Genomic DNA, 20,081 nt, shown 5'->3' with positions numbered 1-20,081 from the left:
TTTTCCTGCAAATCACTGTTTCAGTGGTATGATTTCTAGTGAGACAAGCTTAGACCTGACTGCCTTTCTCTCAAAAAGAAACGTCTCTTGTGCCCATGCTGCAAAGAAAGTTGATTCATGTGTAAATTATCATTTGGCCTTTATTTGCTTGGCCTGTGGAGAGTACACATGCAGATAAAGGCTCAGTGGGTCAGGGCTCAGGACGTGCAGGTTTCTCCAGTGGCTACAATGACAGCGTTAGACTTGTTGTCACAGATTATCAGATATGCTATGATCTCTTATCGTTATTTATTTGCAGTTTTCTATGTAAAATAAACTCTAACACAAAAGATGCTTCTATAGTAATAGGACACCAGGTACCTGTCCCTGTTTTGTTCAATCAGCTCACATTTTAAATGATAAAAAGTAGTTTGTGTTTTCTTGAAGTTAGAATTGGTATTTTTATGTTTTTGCCATCAGTGTTTCTGCTCCAGCATATTCTTTCAGTCTCTTCTACTAGTGTTTTCATTTTTTCCAACTTGGTTGTTGTCCAAGTTTGTTGTGAACCATAAATAATGTCTTAGTAACATATCCTATTAATCAAGGTAGAGGTAAAATGCTGTTTGGGGGATAGTTATATAAACTGCAAAGTCTGTTATTTGTGATTCAATTGGTTTTCCTTAATGTAAAATTCCTTAACATGTACTCATCGTTACCCATCTTACTAAAGGAGGTAAACAAAGGTTTAGCTTTTTTTATAGTAGATTACACCAACTCTCTGGGTGTATAGCTAAATCTGAATTTATAAGGTAAATTCCTGTATATACATATGCCACTAAGAAATGCATTAATAGATAAATGATATGATGCCTTCAGTCTACTTTCATTGTGGAAGTTATATGTCATAAGGGTAGATCTGGCATATCTATTTCTGTAACTTTTATTTATTTGTCTAACTCATATTATATGTATATATTTTCATGTTGTGATCCAAGTTATTTTTAAAGTATGTTAGAAACCAAGAGAATATATTTTATAATGCCTACCTTACTGAATTAATGTTTATGAGAATACTATTGATTCATGACCCCTTTGGTAATCTTTCCTCTTATTGTAGTAAAATTAAATGAATTTTAATAGCACTTTAAAATACAACCTTTACTTCTTACAAAAAGTTTTCTTCACTGTTAAAAAAATTTTGTCTGGAAACAAATTCCTTTCATTTGACAAAAAAGTGAAACTTTTTTTCATTGTAATTTTTTTGTTATTCCATTAGGAAAACAACCCACTGTTTATTTTGAGTGTGGTTGTAATTAAGCATTTGTAGATTACCTTTAGTTCATTGTCTCTAAGGCCTGAACTTTCACTCTCTACTCCACTTCCCAACACTGCAGCCCAGCTGTGATCTGAAGAAGAACAGTCCCACTCTCTTGTCCTGAATGCCCTTAGACAGGCTTTTCCCTACACAGTCCATCCTGTAGCCTCCTTTGCGTGGAACAGGGGAGATAAGTATATATTCAACCTATATCTCTCTTTCCCCCGATTAGTTAAAATCACATCTGTACTCATTTTCTCCTAAGATTCTTTCTCGTCTCCTCATAGGCTGAAGTAATTCACTGAATTTATTAGCCCAAATGGAAAAGGGAAAACAGGAAGAAACTTCTAGCTTTCCTTTCAAGGGAAGCCAAGCACTAGTTCAACTACCTAGCCCTTAGTTCCAAATGGTAACTTTATAGAAAAGTTCATCTTTAGCCTATGTTAATTGTTTGGCCCAGATAACCTAATTGTTTTATCACTTGATTGACTACAGTTGTTCATACTTTGGTTTCAACCAGGAGAGAGACTTGAAAAAGCACAGTTGAGGAAAACAGATTGGCTGATAGAATAAGAACAGAGTGTGTGTAAAACTCAAAAGATGAAGTTCTCACAAGCAGACTTGCTTAATCCCATCTACCTACCCAGTGATGTACTCAGGAGGTTGTGAGGGAAGAGACAGTAATTTTATTGGCAACCATCATCTCAGTTCTCCTGTAATGCATGCAGAATTGTAAAGAAGTCATATAATTTTGTTTGCACAGTTGTATAATTGATGTCTAGTAAAATCATTAGTTAGGTATGTACAAATACATTTCATGTATATATGTATGGTATACAGCATACAAATATAACACTTGAGTATAAGTATCAACAGTTGTGGCAGTTTTCCTAAGAATATATCATATGCATCTGTGTTGAGAAAGGAATGCTATAATTATGACAATTAAGGACATTTAAAGGTAGCAAACAGATTTGTTTTTATATATAATAATTTATTTACCCTGGTAGCTGAACTCAATACAGCATCTCCTTTTTAGTTTACTTTTATCCCTAAGGGGATAATGTGTTTTAATTAAGCCCTTTTTTTTTTTTTTCTATAAGCAATAGAGACCCACTCAGCTAACTTGGATTGAATTTATAGTTTGTCTCCTAAAGAAGATTTTTACAGAAAATATTTAAGAACTGAATCTATACTGAAAATTTAATTTAGGACATTTAGACCTTATAATGTTGCCCTAATGTGAAGGGAAACCCCAGTATGGGTTATTATGAGGATACTCATCATCTTATGATTGCAAAGTCGTTGACAGTTAAGATTGCTGGGTGAAGCAGCTACTCTTGCCGGTTGCCTCTCATGAGACATATTTCCCTAGAGGAGTCTCTGCTTCTCTCTGTCATTCCTCTCTTCACTGTATACTGGCCAGCCTCTTCCTCTTACTTACTCTTCCTGCCCACTCAGAACTTTGGCAGATGCATGGTCTTTAGTTCTCTGCCGTTCTCTCTTGACTCTAGCTACAGTCTGCCACCAATCTCTTGGTTTCTTGGATTCAAATTTTCTTGAGAAAAAACATTTTTTTTCTCATCCCTTTGCTTCAGACCATAGATGATGGCCTATGAATGGGCTGCATTTAAATCAGTATCCATCCCTGTCTCTCTCAGCTGTGGATGAGAGGAGCAGGATTACATGGTACAAAAGATGGCCCCTAATGCTGTCCCTTGAAACAGGTCTGTAAGTAATGTAGTTTCACCAAAAGGGGTGGTTGGTGAGCAGGTATTATGATTGGCACCTTTGATAAATAACCTGTCTTAAATCACTATCCCTGAAATGGGGTACCATGCTCTTAACCTGACCTATTGCTTAAGTGTCACTTCCTCAAGTAAGTCCCAGACTAGACTGTATATACAGTCATAGTATATGCTCCTATAATACTCTATATTTAATCATCATCATAGAACTCATCAGTGTCATTGCAATTACTTATTCAGTGCCTCTCTTCTCTCATAAATTCTAAGGTTTATGAAAACAGGGACTGTACCTTTCTTGCTCATCATTCTGTCACCTGTTCCTGCCCCTTTCCTGGCTTTTAACAGCATCCAAATGTTTGTGATGTTATTTGATTAATAAATCCCTTAAATCTCTAGGAATTAAGTGTTTGAAATTCTAAGTTTAGTAATCTTCCAAATACCAACTCTCCTTCCTGAATGCCCCCATTTCTAGCAATAACATTATCAGTACCTGTCTCATAGATAACAACTCATCCCTCTCTCTGTCATCAAGGTAGTCATGTCTGTTGGTTTTTTCTTTCTTTCTTATCTGTAATTTCTTCTGCATTCCTCCTTCTTCTGTCTCAGTCCAGGTCTTCTTCACCTCCACCTAACCGGCCTCATGTTTCCTAAAATCTCGCCCTTTATTATATCCTGCACATCTTCCTAAAAAGCAGCTTTCACACCTCTTTCTCTATGAAAAAAACTTTGTTGGCTCCCCTTCTGTGTAAAGAATGAAATCCAAACTTAAGTTCTTCACTTTCTTGTTCCTGCTAAATCTCTAATTAGGTTTTCTACTATCATCGTACATGAACTTTTTTCATTCTCCCCAAACACGTCTAACTCTGATCTCCAACTACATTATTAGCATTTCTGTCCACTTTTTTGTTCTCTTATCTTCTTGCTAGTCAGTTCTTCTCTGTTCCTATTCTTTCGAAACCTGCTTCAAGTTCCAGGTTCATTCTGAAGCTGTCCTTCTACCCAGTCCTCAATAATCACTTCTTATTCTAAAGTTAGAGGACTTAATCTCTGCCATCCAGCTGACCTTTAATTTATGCTACCTTGCATAATCATTACTCTTTTTTGTGTGTGAACTCCAGTCAGACTGCATGGGTTCAAATCCTGCTTCTGCAAGTTACTATATGAGTAATTAAGCAAGTTATTTAACCCCTGTAAACTTTAACTATGTCATATCCAAGACAGTGACAGTAACAGTGCCTCCATGTTTTGAGAATTCAATGTAGTAATTATCTAAAGTATAATGAGTGCTTAATAAATGTTTTCCATAAAATTATGTGCACATTACTGATTAACTGGCTATTTTCGGATACCTGTTATGTGCTACACACTGTGCCAGATGGGAAGAGTATAGAGGAGTTAAGATAAAAACCTCCGCTAGCAAGGAAGTCACCTCTATTCTCTGTCCCTGTTAGAAGCCCCTTCCAATTTCATTCATAAAATCCATACATATTTACTGAATATCTGCTATCTAAAAAAAAAAAAAAAAACAGACCATGCCAAGCACAAGTAATTATAAGGAAGCATAATATAAAGTCAAGACCATTATAGCTAAAGTCCCTATCATGGCAATTTGCACATGGTGAGAGCTCAATAAATGTTTATTGGCAACAGTGAGCACGGCAGTGATGATGAGGACTCTAGAGCAGCACAATTTCTAGCCTCTCTTTAGAGCTGTTAACTTTATTTGGCTTCTTCGTGTCTTCATTTTCCGCTGAATGAATGCCAGAAAGTCTTTTTCAATTTTTTTTTTATCTCTGATCAAGACTTAGATAATGTCTGCTTCTTTTGGTAGCTAAATATCCCCCAAACCCAGTTTCATGCTTCAGTGAGAAGATATTATGGTATTGCCAATGGAAACCACTTCACATTTGGGCAACATCGTGATGTCTATGTGGCTCAGATTCAAGATTCAGTATAGATTCTGGTTCCTGCACATTTGCTGTCAAAAACCACTTTATAGGAGCCAAACTGTGGAATCCTTCCAAGTGTTAGGCACTATTAGAAGTACCATTAAAATACTGCAGAGTTTCAAAAGATTATGAAATTCTGGATTTTTAATGTAATCTGTTCAATGGTACTTGCATGAAATTTTAATCAGTCCCTTGTATCAGTCATGGGGCTAAAGGTGATTAATATCCCTGATTTTTTTGGTAGTGTCACAGGTTTTAGAGGAACTCTAAGTTGAAGCTTCTAAAATAATTTTATACTCTTTTATGCAACAGTGCATATATGGAACAAATCTAATTTTCAAACAGAGCTGCAAAGTAAAACTTCAGGAAGACGTAATTGTTTCTATTTATGCTCTAGAACTTAGGCCTCTCCCTGTACCCGTCCCTCTCTATTTCTCTGGCCAGACTAAAGGAAATAGGATATATAAGGCTTAATAGTTAAAATAAAGATTTTTAAAAGATCAGAAACTGATTACAGATAAAGATAATTGGCCCTCAGCCTATGACATGATATGACTAATTTATCATAAAATTTTTCACTAGCTTCCATATAGTCAAGGCAAAAAAGGAGATAATAACTATCTTTCTCACTTGAAAAGCACAAGCATATATAAGCATCTGAAAAGACATTTGCCATGCAATAAATAACAAAGAAATAATCACATATTATTTATTTGTAAACAAGCAGTTATTTGTAAAATTTCTTGTTTAATCTCTACTTCCCTATTGTACTGACTCTCCCTTGAAGTCAGTGACATCTGTCTTGTTAACCACCATGTCCCCAGCTCCTAGAAAAAAATGTTGGTTGGAATTAAAATGAAATGAAATCACATGGATTCTCATCCAAGAAACACTAACATAATAGGCTGTATATTCCATGAAAGTATTATATATAATGTGGTTAGCATTTCTTATACTGTTTGTTTTTTAAATATTTTTAGCTTTATCGCAGTATAATTGACAAATAAAATTGTAAGATATTTAAAGTATACAATGTGATGATTTGATCTACATATACATAGTGAAAGGATTCCTCCCATCTAGTAAATTAACACATCCATCACCTTAAATATCTATCTCTTCTCTTTTTTTATGAGAATATTTAAGTGTTCCTCTCTGAGCAAATTTTAATTACACAATATGGTGTTAGCAACTGTAGTCACCATTTTATGCATCCTACCTTATTCTTCTCAAAGTTTGTACCCTTTTACCAGTCTCTGTCTATTCCTCTAACCCCCCTTCCCCCTCCTCCCTCCCCCCACTCCCGCCACCACCAGCCCCTGGAAACTACTTTTCTTCTCTGTTTTTATGAGATGCCTTTTTTTAGGTTCCACATGTTAAGTGATACGAGGCAGTTTTTGTCTTTCTCGGTCTGATTTATTTCATTTAGCATAATGTCCTGAAGGTCTATCTATGTTGTCACAAATGGTAGGAGTTCCTTCTTTCTCATGGCTTAAGTAGTATTCTAGTATATATACACCATATCTTTATTCATTCATTCATTGATGGTCACTTAGGTTATTCCCATACCTTGGTTATTATGAGCAATGCTGCAGTGATCACAGAAGTGCAAATAACTCTTCAATAGCCTGTTTTAATTTTCTTTGGCTATATACCCAGAATTGGGGTTGTTGGATCAATAGTTTTAGGACTATTAGATAGCCATTCTAACAGGTATGAGGTGATAGCTCTTTGTGGTTTTGATTTGCATTTCCATGATGATTAGTGATAATGAGCACCTTGTCATGTACCTGTTGGCCATTTGATAAGACTCCTAGAAGAGATCACATTAATTTTTAGCATAACTTATTATAACCAAAGCTCTAGAAAATGGGTAATTTCAGTGTTCCTTCAACATATCTCTTAAATATTGTCTCAAACACAGTTTTCACAGGAGCTGAATGTTAGAGAATTCAAAGCTAAAACCTCTGATGAGAGTCTTAAGTGACCATTTTTTGTGTTATTAACTAAAAAAAGATACCAGAAAAACTATAGTACAGGTGGTATTAGAAACACGAAGAAACATAACAAAATTGGATAGGCCATTCAACCCTCACAGAGAAAAAGTTATACGGAACCTCGTACTTACCTAATATAGATAATAGCTATTTGTTTACTAAAACTCTGTGAAAAAAATAAGAAGCATTGTTTTAAAGAAAACAGTGCGGAGTTCCCGTCGTGGCGCAGTGGTTAACGAATCCGACTAGGAACCATGAGGTTGCGGGTTCGGTCCCTGCCCTTGCTCAGTGGGTTAACGATCCGGCGTTGCCGTGAGCTGTGGTGTAGGTTGCAGACGCGGCTCGGATCCTGCGTTGCTGTGGCTCTGGCGTAGGCCGGTGGCTACAGCTCCGATTCAACCCCTACCCTGGGAACCTCCATATGCCGCGGGAGCGGTCCAAGAAATAGCAACAACAAGAACAACAACAAAAAGACAAAAAGACAAAAGACAAAAAAAAAAAAAAAAAAAAAAAAAGAAAACAGTGCATGTTGTGTAGCAAATGTAGTTACTTTGTTTTCAACAGAAGAGTCTCTATATTAGTTCACTTTGCTAAAGGTACTATGTAGTAGAAATAGGCTGTCAGTTCAATTGGGAAGTTTGTAATGCAATGTCATTTTCATTATAGGCAGAATTTATGTATTTAAGTCTAACTTCTCACATAACATCAATATTTCATTTTACTGCTATTTACCATAAAGTACAATTTGGAATAAGGCAGATATGTCTTAGATTCCTTAGTACTGTAATCTCAAGGATGAGCCTGATGTCTTGTTTTTTCTTTATATGCCCAATGTTTATCAATGTTCGGTGTACACAAGGCACTTAGGAAATGTTTGGCCTAGAATGAATTGAGCTCTTATAAGGTTATTCCTCAACCTGGATTCTTCCAGACAGCATTGTCCTTAAACTACAAGGCACTAATATTTTTTGTTTTAACTTAACATCTCTCTATTGGAAAGTAATCATAATTTCCATTTGTATTACAAATCTTCTGCTGGATGCTGACAAAATATAAGATATGTCATGAAAGATCAAATGTGATACATCTAGAAGAAAGGCAGGAAGGCCCAAGGGAACTTAACTATCCAGCTTCCTTCATAGATGGTTAATAGCTCAATGCGAGATTGATCTCGCCAACAATTCTACCCCAGTTTTCCCCCTTCTAGCGTATTCTTATGGAGTGGTAGCAGAGTCCCAACAAATTCAGAAGGATGCAAATTGGTTGAGAATTGCTACTCTTAACTGTGGTATCTATGGTATGGATATTCCATTTATCTTATCTTAGATCTGCAGATATTGGAGAGTGTTGAAGTATTCCTGTATCCAATTCTGTCTTCTTTCTGACATATGGAAGTCACACCTTTTACAGAAGCTCTTCTTCCCTATCTGAAGTTCTCACTTACTGAGGCATGATGTATGCAGATAATCAGCAACTAACCCCTGGCTGGGGGTGGGGACAGTGTAAAATAATGAAGAATACATACATAGTCCCTGACTTTAAGAACCTTTAAGTAACCAAACATATAGCCCTGGTAAGCCTTACTGAAGTACAGGGATCCCCCAAATGTAAGGGTCTGTTTTTTGTTTTTTTTTCCTACAGCATAAGTGATTATGCATGGCCTAAAGCTGCATCCCTGAACGAATTTCAAAAAATCTGCTATAGAGTATTGTGGATAGTTTGGGCCTTTCTTTTTTGGGTGGAAAACAAAAGAAAAATGTGTAGAGTGTTGTGTTTGTGCTTGTTTCTTTTTAAATCTATTTGAATGTGAAAGTATGTTAAAAATCAAAATAAGGAAGTGTCTCATTTCTTCTTTTTACTTTACTTTTTTCAAAATGAATGTGAATTGCACATGACTCAAAATTATTTCTATGAAATAAAGAATAGCTCTTTTTAGTGAGAATCTTGTTACTACTAAAGCTAAAAAGTGGTATTGAATTCCGTTTTTAACCAGATACGCAGTTAAAATTATGTTTCCTATATTTCCAGAAGCTTTTAACAGTCATATTTTTTATCATCATTTTGCTCAAATGATTGGGTTACTGAGAATAACAGCCTTATCAGCAGGTTAGAAACAAAACCTGTGTTATCTTGTCATTTTTAGTATTTGGAACATAGCACTTATATTTTTCAAAAAGCATTTAAAGATTTTTTTTACTTTTTTAGAACAGTATATTTCTTTCTCTGGAAAAGAAAACATTTGAAGTTAAGTACTTAACTCAGAAAAATATCTGTATTTCATTACTGAGAATTCAGTTCAACATTTACTAAACTCCCATTATTCAGAAGACTTTACCAGATAGTCATTCGGTCAGCAAATGTTTATTACGTGCCTGATGTGTGCCAGACACTATTCTAAGCACTGAGATGGATACAGCAGCAGACATAGCAAAGTTCCTGCCTCGAAGAGCTTACATTTTAGTCAGGGCAGATGGACAATTAACTTAAAAGCCAAAAAACAAACTAGTAAATAAAGAAACAAGTAAATGGTTTCAGATGCCACAAAGTGTTATGAAAAACATTGAACACAATAAGGGGTTGGAGAGCAGGCAGGAAGTGAAGGAGCGATGGTGCTCCTTTAGTTAATTTTTTTCATACATCGAGGCTGCCTAGTCCTGCTGCTTCTACTCCCCTTCACTAAGTTACTTGAAAACAAGGTGCTCTGTCTGTACCACAGAGCAGTGTGACATCACTGACTGAGCTGTGATAGAAGTATACCAGTCCAGCCGCATTCCTTGCCCCTTTTCCTTGTGCATTGCTAACTGGTTGTAAAAGGTGAAACTTTCCACCCATTTCCCACCACCTCTTACACACCGTGGTAGTCCCTGAGGCACAGAAGGAGATCCAGATGCTGGGCTGCAAAAATAATAATAATAATAGTAATAATCATGGGTGCCCACTGTAGGCATTAAGTAGAGAATATTTGAAGGTGATACCAGATTTGAAGACTCCAACACTTAGAATGATAGTCACTGAACACAGTAAGGAAAGAGAAAAATAGATGGATACGAGGCAAAGTATTAAGTTTTTCATTACTAGCATAGTATAACTTGTGCAGCTGTCCTATAAATTGGTTCAAGCCTATATATATATATATATATATATGTAGAGAGAGAGAGAGAGAGTCATTTATATGTAAATGATAATATAACTAAAAAACAAGTTTTTCGAGGGAATGTGCCTGGAGAGTAAAGAATATAAACATCCCATATATTTCAAACTAGCAGCTAATATTTCCATTTGGATGTTGCTTTAACGTATAGAATATACTTTCACACATAACACCTCATAGGGTCATCAAGAACAATGACGTAAAATAGGTACTGTTATTACCTGCCTTTTACACATGAAAAAACTGAGGCTCAGCAAGGTGATTTACAGACTCATAAGGCTAGAAAGTGTGAGAGCTATGCATCCTACAGGGGGATTATGTCTATAAGTCTGTTCTCCACCACACTACAGCTACAAATAGGTATTTTCAAGAGGAAGCAGATACAAAAAGAAGTAGTCAGAGAGAGAAGATTGTGAGTCTGAAGCTAAGGCCAACACATCAGTGAGAAAATAATCAACTGTGTCTTTTAGCACCAGAAGGCTGCAAGGATAAGAACAGAAAAATGGATCTCAGATTCAGTCAGAAAACTAATCAATGATTTTTAAAAGGAAAGTTTCTAAAGAGCAAAGTGGTGAAACTGAGAGTTTTCAGTTATCAAGGAGGATTTGATTTTCTTTTTAATGGAAGGTTCTTATGCCAAGAGTGTGTTCAGGTAATTCTGTGAACAAATAAGCATTACCAGTCAAAAGAACTAATAAATTTGGGAAAACAGCATTTTAAAAGGAACAAGGACAACATAGTAGAAATATAAAGATATCAAAGGGAAGGAACATACATTTTTATGTGATGTTCTCACAACTAAGCGTTCTAAAATATGAAGTACATTTCTGTGATCTTTTGAGGAAGGAAGACACAAAGAAAGGAAGACACTTCGAACTGGAGGTATAGAAACCATAGCGAATGTTTCCACGGCACTCTCCATTACTATGTACTAGAATATTCATGACTATGAATAAGCATAGAGAGTTCCACAGGCTCCATCACAGAGGGAATTCTTCAGATTTTCATCCTTACACAAAGCCATTGCTTTTGTCACCATAAACCCACTTCCGGTGGCCTCTGGGGGACTAGATGCAAGAATTATTTCAAAGTCATTACCACAGAAAACTAGTCAGAATCACCAGTTTTCTTTTTTCTTACCTGTTTTCTGATTTTCTGAATAACAGTAGATTGTAAGCCTTACAAGTATAAAGACAAAAATGTCTCATTCATTTTCGTATCCTCACACCTAGTACAGTAACTAGCATATAGGAGCAACTCAGTAAATGTTTATTGAACTAAACTAAGTTATTTTTAAATGCAAAATCTGAGTCATTCATTCAAATACTCAACATAATGACACTAAAGCCAAAAGCCTGAGTTTGAGTCCAGACCCTGCCACTTGGCCAGTTCTATGACAGTTAATAATTTAACCTTCTGGGCCTCAGTTTTTTTGTCTATGACTTAAGGATAATGATTTCTGCCTTACCAAGCTCACTGGTTTGTTATAAGGATAGAATTTGATAATACGTATGAAGATAAATCAGAAGTTATCAAGTGCTATACAAAAAAATAGATTATTTTTCTGTGGAACCAGCAGTGCCAAGGTGCTCCAATGGTTGACTGGTTCCTTGGTCAAATCTAAATTCTGGGTTCAATAAAGGTAAATGGGCTTCTTAATAAGCAAGTCTTTTCAGTATCTTTCAGTTGGAAATTCATTTTGTGCAAGTACAAGAATGGGCTAGATTGGGAATGAATGTCTTCTTTTTCTCTGCTATTGAAGGAAAGCATCCAGTTCATATGAGTTGTATCAAAATACTCAAATAATAACAGTTGCTCTCATTTATCAAGCAGGGCCATGTTCCAGGCACTGTACTTGAACTTTACATACATGAACCTGGATTCTCATCACAAATTGCAATGTACCATAGTTATTAGTCCCATTTCTACAGATTAATAAGAAAAAGGGATTAAAGAACTTGCTCAAGATTACAGCTATCAAATAGCACTTTACATTTAAGGAAACTAACATTAAGAAATAAGTGACTTAACAAATTTATAGAAACAAATTAGAATGGTTGTTGCCAAGGGCTGAGGAGAGATGGGAAAAGAGAATTAGTATTTATGGTTACAGAGTTTCAAATTTGCAAGATGAAAAAAATTCTGGAGATGGATGGCAGTCATGATTGCTTAAAAAATGTGAATGTGCTTAATACCACTGAACCATACACTTAAAACTCGTTAAGGTGGAGTTCCCATTATGGCTCAGCAGGTGAAGAATGCAGCTAGTATACATGAGAACGCAGATTCTATCCCTGCCTCTGCTCAGTGGGTTAAGGATCCGGTGTTGCCGTGAGCTGTGGTGTAGGTCACAGATTCACCTCGGATCTGGCATTGCAATGGTTGTGACATAGGCCAGCAGCTGTAGCTCAGATTCAACCCCTAGCCTGGGAACTTCCATATGCCACAGGTGTGGCCCTAAAAGAGAAAAAAAAAAAAAAAAAAAAAAAGCTGGTTAAGGTGGTAAATTTTACGTCATATGTATTTTTCAATATTTTTTAAAAGTACCTTAAGAAAAGGGCAAAAAAAGGAGAAACATATTTTGGAGGTTCTTCCATATATAGATACTCATGAAATTCTGTCATGTATAATAGCATTTCTATGTTTTGACGAAGAGATTGGGATTCAGAGAAAAGTAAGCAACTTGTTCAAGGCCAAACAGCAAAGAAATGGTTAAGCTGAAATTCAAAAAAACAATTTTTTTTAAAGATTGGCGACTTAAGCAATATTTGCTCTTTCTCACTTTTATTCTCTTTTTTCACTCTGCTACAACTCTAATTCCTATCTATATTACCTCTATATCTAAATATCCTAAGTGTTTATGAAACAAAATCCACAAAACTGTTCCAAGAGAAAGTCATTGGTCAGATATGTTTGAGAGATGGCACACACTGAAATGCTCCCTTTGTGCATTTTTTAGCACATTGAAGCCTTCTGAGAAGAGCTGCACTAAGGAGCTTTCCTAAACTTTGAACAGAACCTTACATCAATAGCTGTTGACATCACACATAGCCAGAAGTCCATGGAATGAACTTTAGGAAAGGTTGACTACTGAATAAGTTAACCAGTAAAGGCAGTCATTATTATGCCAATTTCTACCTACAGACATGGAACACCATCTTCACCACAAAATATATGTGGTTTTAAACGTACAGTTGATCTGATACTTTCCCTAAATGTGTTCAACCAATTGCCTGAAGATTTTTCAATGTAACATTTTCCCAACTTTGACAGCAACTGATACTATAACAAAAGATGACAGAATTTGAATCATTTTCACGTCAGAAACTGTATCCTAATACATGGTTAGATTTATTCTATGTTACTGAAAATTATTCTTGTTATTAAAAATCAGTTTAAATCCGTGATTTTTAAACTGATGTAGTAAACATTTTCAACCTTTAGAAGTAAGTGGTAGAACTATTTCTTCCCACTTCTTCTAAAACCAGGACAAAAATGAAGAACATTAATTCACGTAGCTCTGTCACACCAGGATCCTTCCCTTAGTTAAGAGTTATTTAAAACTTACTTTAAGTGAGGACAGCTTGGTACCAGACTTTAACTTCAAATACTTTTGAATCAACTCAAATAAAAAATACCACATTATCTCTTTTTATTCTTGGAAAACATTAAGTACATTGCCTGTTTTCGTTACTTCATTGTCGTGTATTTTGTTAAAATGTCATAGGATTTAAATTATTATTATATGCCCATTAGTTCTGCTGTCTTGGGATGTAATGACTCATATTAGTAGTCTGTGTAATAAAAAGGGTTGGTGAATTTTTACTGAACTGTCCTTTTGGGACTATAATTTTTAACATTCTCTGGAAGCTTTGCAAATCCTTTAGTGATAAAATGCTCTTACGCTGTCTTTATCATTGACAAGTTCATAAGGACCAGAACTGTCTGTTCCTGTAAATGTTGAACCCAACACCATGTTGATCTGACAAATTTCTTACATAAAGAGTCACCAAGGATACATGATTAGAATGTTACCATCCTATAAGCAAATATTGGGTGATTTTTGTAATCTTATTAGCAGTAATTTTTGACTGGGGTCTCTACAATTTAGTAGATGAGTTTATCTTTTTGGGGTTGAGTTAATAACAAACACCATCTAATTATTATGGACATATTCTTTTCCTTAATTTTAAATCATTGAGGACTTTAGAGGAAGAACAAGTACTGGTATGGACTGACTAGCTCAGTTGCTGGTACATTCAGGAGGGTTTAATCCCTGGTTCAGTTAGGCCAGTGATTTTACACAAAATATGCCCTAGGGCAGTAAGTTTTATTCAATGATGTAAATTAAATATTATATTTGTATATGAAGTATGGTGCCTTTATTATTATATTTGTATATGAAGTACATTTTGAAGTATATTTAATTTTATTTTGATTTTTAATGTAAATTTTACATACAGAGAAATGATCAGATCTTGAGTTTTGAAAATTGTATGTACCCATTGTAACCACGACCCTTAAAAAGATATAGAACATTTCCATCACCTCCAAAATTTTCTCCTTACATCCTTTTGATCAGTTTTCCTTGCCCCCTCCACCCTACCCCTGCAACCTCTGTTCTCATTTATATTTACGTATTTACCTATTCTACATATTACATAAATGTCATATAGTGTCTGCTCTTTTGTGTTTGGCTTTTTTCACCAAGCATAATGTTTTTAAGCTTCCTCCACATTTTTGCATGTGTCACTAGTTTATTCTTTTTAATTCCTAAGAAGTATCCATTTTATGAATATCGCAATTGGTGGACATCTGGGCTGTATCCAATTTTTGGCTCTCACGAATAAAGCGTCTTTGAATATTTTCTTACATACCTTTTTGTAGACATTTGTTTTATTTTGGATCTGTAGCTATTAGTAGAAGTGCTGAGACATGGAGTAGATACACATTTTTCATTAAAAAAATGCAAAAAGTTTTCCAAAGTAATTGTGTCATTTTACATTTCTTTGAGTAATATATGAGAGTTCTAATTGAATTGCTGCACATTCCCACCAACATTTGTGTCATAGTCTTTTTAATTTTAGCTTTAGTTGAACTGACTAGTCCATTTAAATTTCATATTAATATGATCATGTTTGTATCTACCATTATGTTATTTTCTTTCTATTTGGCTAAGGTTTGTTTTTTGTTTTTTGTCTATTTTTCCTTTTCTGTCTTCTTTTGAGGGCTCTTTTAAATTGCTTTAAGTCATTTTGATATGCCTTTTAGTATTATTTTTAACTGGTTACTATAAGGATCAAAGGTTGATCTATGCATTCTTATCATAGTCTACTTGGTGTTAATATAGGACAATTTCAAATAAAATGAAAGGTACTAAAAACGTTATAATTCCACTTATCCTTTCTATCTTTTATGTTATTGTTGTCATATATCTTAACTCTAAATGCACTAAAACTATGTAATACATTGTTGCAATTTTTGCATTAAAGATTCAGGATTTTTTTAATTAACAAAAGGAAAAAATTGCATTTATTTTTGCTTTTATGTTTACCATCTTCATTGTTGGGCATTTTTTCTTAGAGACTCACATTTCATCTGGCATCATATCCCTTTAGCCTAAAGAACTTCCTCTGGCCTGTCTTCTAGGCAGGTCAGCTGACAACAAATTCTCTCAGTTTTTGACATCTGAAACTGTCTTTATTTCACCTTAATTTTTTAAAAGCATATTTTCTGATTGGAAATAGAGTTCTGGGTTCATGATATTTTTTCCCCTTGTTTTTTTTTAAAGTTGTTTTACTATCTTCTGGCCCCCATTGTTTTTGATAAGAAGTGACTGTCATCTGTATCACGTTCTGCTGTATGTATTATGTCCTTTTCTCCCTGACCACTTTCAAGTTTTTTCTTTTTCTTTGGGTTTTAGTAGTCTTACTGTGATATGCCTAATGTGCTTTTAATTGTATTTATCCTGTTCAGCATTTGCTGGGCTTCCTTAATATGTAAGTTAATGTTTTTCACCAAATTTGAGATTCATGGATATTATTTATTCAATTTTTTGCTGCGTTGTTCTCTTTTTTTTTCCTCCTCTGGAAGTCAAATCACACAAATTAAATGGCTTTATATTATCTCACAAGTCACTTAAGCGTCCCTTTTTTTTTTTTTTTTTTTTTTTTTTTTTTTTTTTTTTTTTTTTTTTTTTTAGGGCCGCATCTGCAGCATAGGGAGGTTCCCAGACCAGGGATCAAATGAATCAGAGCTGTAACTGCAGACCTATAGCACAGCTACAGCAACACCAGATATTTAACCTACTGAGCAAGGCCAGGTATCAAACCTGTGTATTCATAGGTATTAGACTAGTTGGGTTCGTTACCACTGAGCCACCATGAGAACTCCAGCTTTGTTTATTTTTTTTCCAATCTTTTTTCTCTGTTTTTTTTTTGTTGTTGTTTTTTGTTTTTTGTTTTTTAGCTTATTCGATTCCTGTTGATCAGTTTTCAGGTCACTGGAGCTTTCTTCTTCCTTCTCCAGTTAGCTTTTGAGTACATCCAGTGGATTTTACTTTCAGATATTATACTTCACAGTTCTATTTTTTCCATTTGGTTCTTTTTTAAGGTTTCAGTTTGTCTGCTAAAATACTCTTACCTTTCAATATGGCCATCTCTTTAAATCCTTGACCATATTTATAATAGTTGCTTTAAACTTTTGGTTTGCTAATTCCAAGTCATCTTTAAGTCTATTTCTGTTTTCTTTTCCTCCCCCTCTTCTCTTGGGATCACACTCTCCTATTTCTCTGTGCATCTAGTAAGTTTTTATTATCTGTTGGATATCATAGGTAATGAGTTGTCTCTGGATTCTGTCTCATTCTTCTGAATAAGGCTTTTATTCTAGCCTTATTTTATTTTATTCTAGTGAGCATTTAAATTACTGGTGGATAATCTTGAACTTGTTCATATTTGGTTTTATGTTTTGTTATAGTAAGATTTGTCCTTACTTTTAGGGTGAACACTTAGACCTGGGACATTCTCTTTATTCCTAAGAAATAACTATTCTGGACTTCATGGAAAGCTCATAGAATTTATCCAGCCCTTCTAATTTGACAAGATTCAAACTCTAGATTGCCTCTCGCATGATGGGCAGCAGCTGAAATCTCTGCATAGCTTCTTCACCTTTCCAACTGTAGACGTCTGCCACCTCCTTGGTGTCTTCTTCATACAGACATAGTTCATAATTAATCTAAAAACTTGAAAAGAATTTATACACATATTTTGAACTTCCCCCTTCCATGGTTGGTTATGTTTTTCCAAGGATGTTCCCTTCCTAATTTCCAGCTGTTCTGGTATCCCTGAACTCCATCTTTTGACACTTCAAGCCAATAAGTATGGCCTTTTGCTTGGGTTCTAGCCACCTTGTACCATGTAGAAAGGAGAATTCTCTCAAGTGAAGAGCCACCCAATGCAGACCCCTCCTTTGAAAGGTTTAATCTCCTCTGGTTTAAACCTGCTTCTGATTGCTCTCAAAGGTCATCCAACAGCTATATGTTATGTTTTGTCTAGAGTTTATTATTGCTACCAGTGGGAAGGTTACCAGATTATCAGAACAAGAACCCTCAGTATAGTATATTTTTGAATGCATTTGCATTGGGATATGATTAATTTTTCTTTTTTTTTTTTTTTTGGTTTTTAGGGCCACATAGCGACATATGGAGGTTCCCAGCCTAGGGGTCAAAACGGAGCTGTAGCCACCAGCCTACACCACAGCCACAGCAATGCCAGATCCGAGCCGCCACGTCTGCAACCTACACCACAGCTCATGGCAACGCCGAAACGCTGGGTTCCCAACTCACTGAGCAACGTCAGGGATCAAACCCATGTCCTCATGGATACTAGTTGGGCTTGTCAAACACTGAGCCATGACGGGAACTCCAATTTTTCCATTATTAGTGTATTTTTGTAAACAAATGTATGTGTATAGAAAAAATGTCTAAAAATTATATTTCAGGGTATTTCTCATTGGTAGGCTTATTGGTGATTTTATGTTTTTGTTTTTAATTACCTGTGTTTTCTTCTTTACAACAACCCATCAGTTGAGCATTAAGTTCTTTCTTTGCCCTCCTAGGCAAATTGTTTTTTATTACTCTTTATAATAAGATGTGCTTGTGCTTTGTCAATGCATTTTATATTATGATTTCACTAGGTTAACTGTCTAATGAAATCCTAGTAGTATATCTGTATGCTAAACAATACTCTCTCTGCTTTTAGGAATATATAAATTGAGACAAATCAAAGTTAAACAGCTTATCCAGAATTTCATGCATATTGATAGACTAGCCAGAAATAGATCTTAAATTTTAAGTCCTTCAGTTCAGCTGTGTAAACTATTTCCAAGTCATCAGCAACAATGTATGCAGCTAATTCTACGTTTTCTAATGGGTATGGAAGAAAATTATCATAGTTAAATATAAGCTTCAAATATTTTAGAAACTTCACTTTTATCACTGATTTCAATCTCCTCTTCATCAAATCTTTTACTAGAACTCCTAGCAAATTGAGAGCTGGACTGATTTAACTTATTCAGATAACCTTCCGAGGCCTAAAAAAATGGCAGGAAGATGTGCATTGAGATAATCAGTAATTTGCTTCTTTCCTGGATTGCAAGCTTCTTTAAAAATATAGAACAGGAGTTCCCATCTTGGCTCAGCGGTTAACAACCCGACTAGCATCCATGAGGACACACGTTTGATCCCTGGCCTCACTCAGTGGGTTAAAGATCCGGCATAGCCAGCCATGAACTGAGGTGTAGGTTACAGACACAGCTTGGATCTGGCATTGCTGTGGCTGTGGCGTAGCCTGGGAACCTCTATATGCCATGGGTGTGGCCCTAGGAAGACAAAAGACAAAAAAAAAAAAAAAAAGGAGTCAAATGGATATTTATTGTTCACTTCTAGACATATAAGCTTACACAGGAATATTTTCATTGTTTTCTTGTGTTTTTACTAAGTAATTTACTAAAAATGTCACAGAACTTAATGTTAGAATTAGTGTTGTCATTCTAAAGTTTCAACCTGAAGATCAAACCAAATAAAACTACCTTATAAAAGATACAAGTAAAATTATCTTTAAAATTATCTTTTAAACATCTATAAAAATAGATGAAAATAAAAAGAAATAATTATTAAATCTTAATAGTTTTCACTGTGTGATCCCGGATTGGATTTTGTATTGGAAAGTAAAAATACCTTAAGGACAACTGGCAAAAGTGGCATACAAATGGTAAAGTAAAAAAATCTTACAAAAAAAAAAATCTTACAAGTATAAAATCTTCTGAATTTGATTACTGTTATTTACATAATAAAATTTCTTTGTTGTTAGTAAATATATTCTAAAGGGCATGATATTTGTAACCTACTCAAATATTTCAAGAAAAAATAATATGTGTATTATATATGAGTGTCTACAAAAAGTGAAAAAGTAAACGATAAAAGAAATGTGACAAATGTTTTTAAAAACTAGTGAATCCAGATAAAAGATATCCAGAATTTAACTCTATTATTTTTACAACTTCTTTGTAAGTTTAAAGTTATTTTTAAAATACTCAGCAGATTAAGGATCTGGCATTGTCACTGCTATGGCTTATGTTCAACCCTTGGCCTACGAGAAAGGCCGAAATATTGAAAAATAATAATAGGGAGTTCCCGTCGTGGCGCAGTGGTTAACGAATCCGACTAGGAACCCTGAGGTTGCGGGTTCGGTCCCTGCCCTTGCTCAGTGGGTTAACGATCCGGCGTTGCCGTGAGCTGTGGTGTAGGTCTCAGACGCGGCTCGGATCCCGCGTTGCTGTGGCTCTGGCGTAGGCCAGTGGCTACAGCTCCAATTCAACCCCTAGCCTGGGAACCTCCATATGCCACGGAAGCGGCCCAAGAAATAGCAACAAAAAGACAAAAAA

General features: G+C 35.2%; 1 protein-coding gene and 1 long non-coding RNA gene across 13 annotated transcripts in view; both read left to right on the top strand.

The window, feature by feature from the left end:
• ARB2A (ARB2 cotranscriptional regulator A) overlaps nt 1-20,081 on the top strand; it is a 416,372-nt gene that overhangs the window by 368,379 nt on the left and 27,912 nt on the right. The gene's annotated exons all lie outside the window — the stretch shown is intronic.
• Nucleotides 3,797-10,528, top strand: LOC146405645 (uncharacterized). Its single transcript, XR_014838374.1, has 2 exons — nt 3,797-7,192; nt 7,512-10,528. It is a non-coding gene; the product is annotated as an uncharacterized LOC146405645 (long non-coding RNA).

This window comes from Sus scrofa, chromosome 2 (assembly GCF_054392235.1).
Source record: "Sus scrofa isolate SSC_HxYL_T2T_F1_AM1 chromosome 2, Sscrofa_HxYL_maternal_Yorkshire_Landrace_v2.0, whole genome shotgun sequence".
Classification (NCBI taxonomy): domain Eukaryota; kingdom Metazoa; phylum Chordata; class Mammalia; order Artiodactyla; family Suidae; genus Sus; species Sus scrofa.
This window is presented reverse-complemented; position numbering and strand designations above follow the sequence as displayed.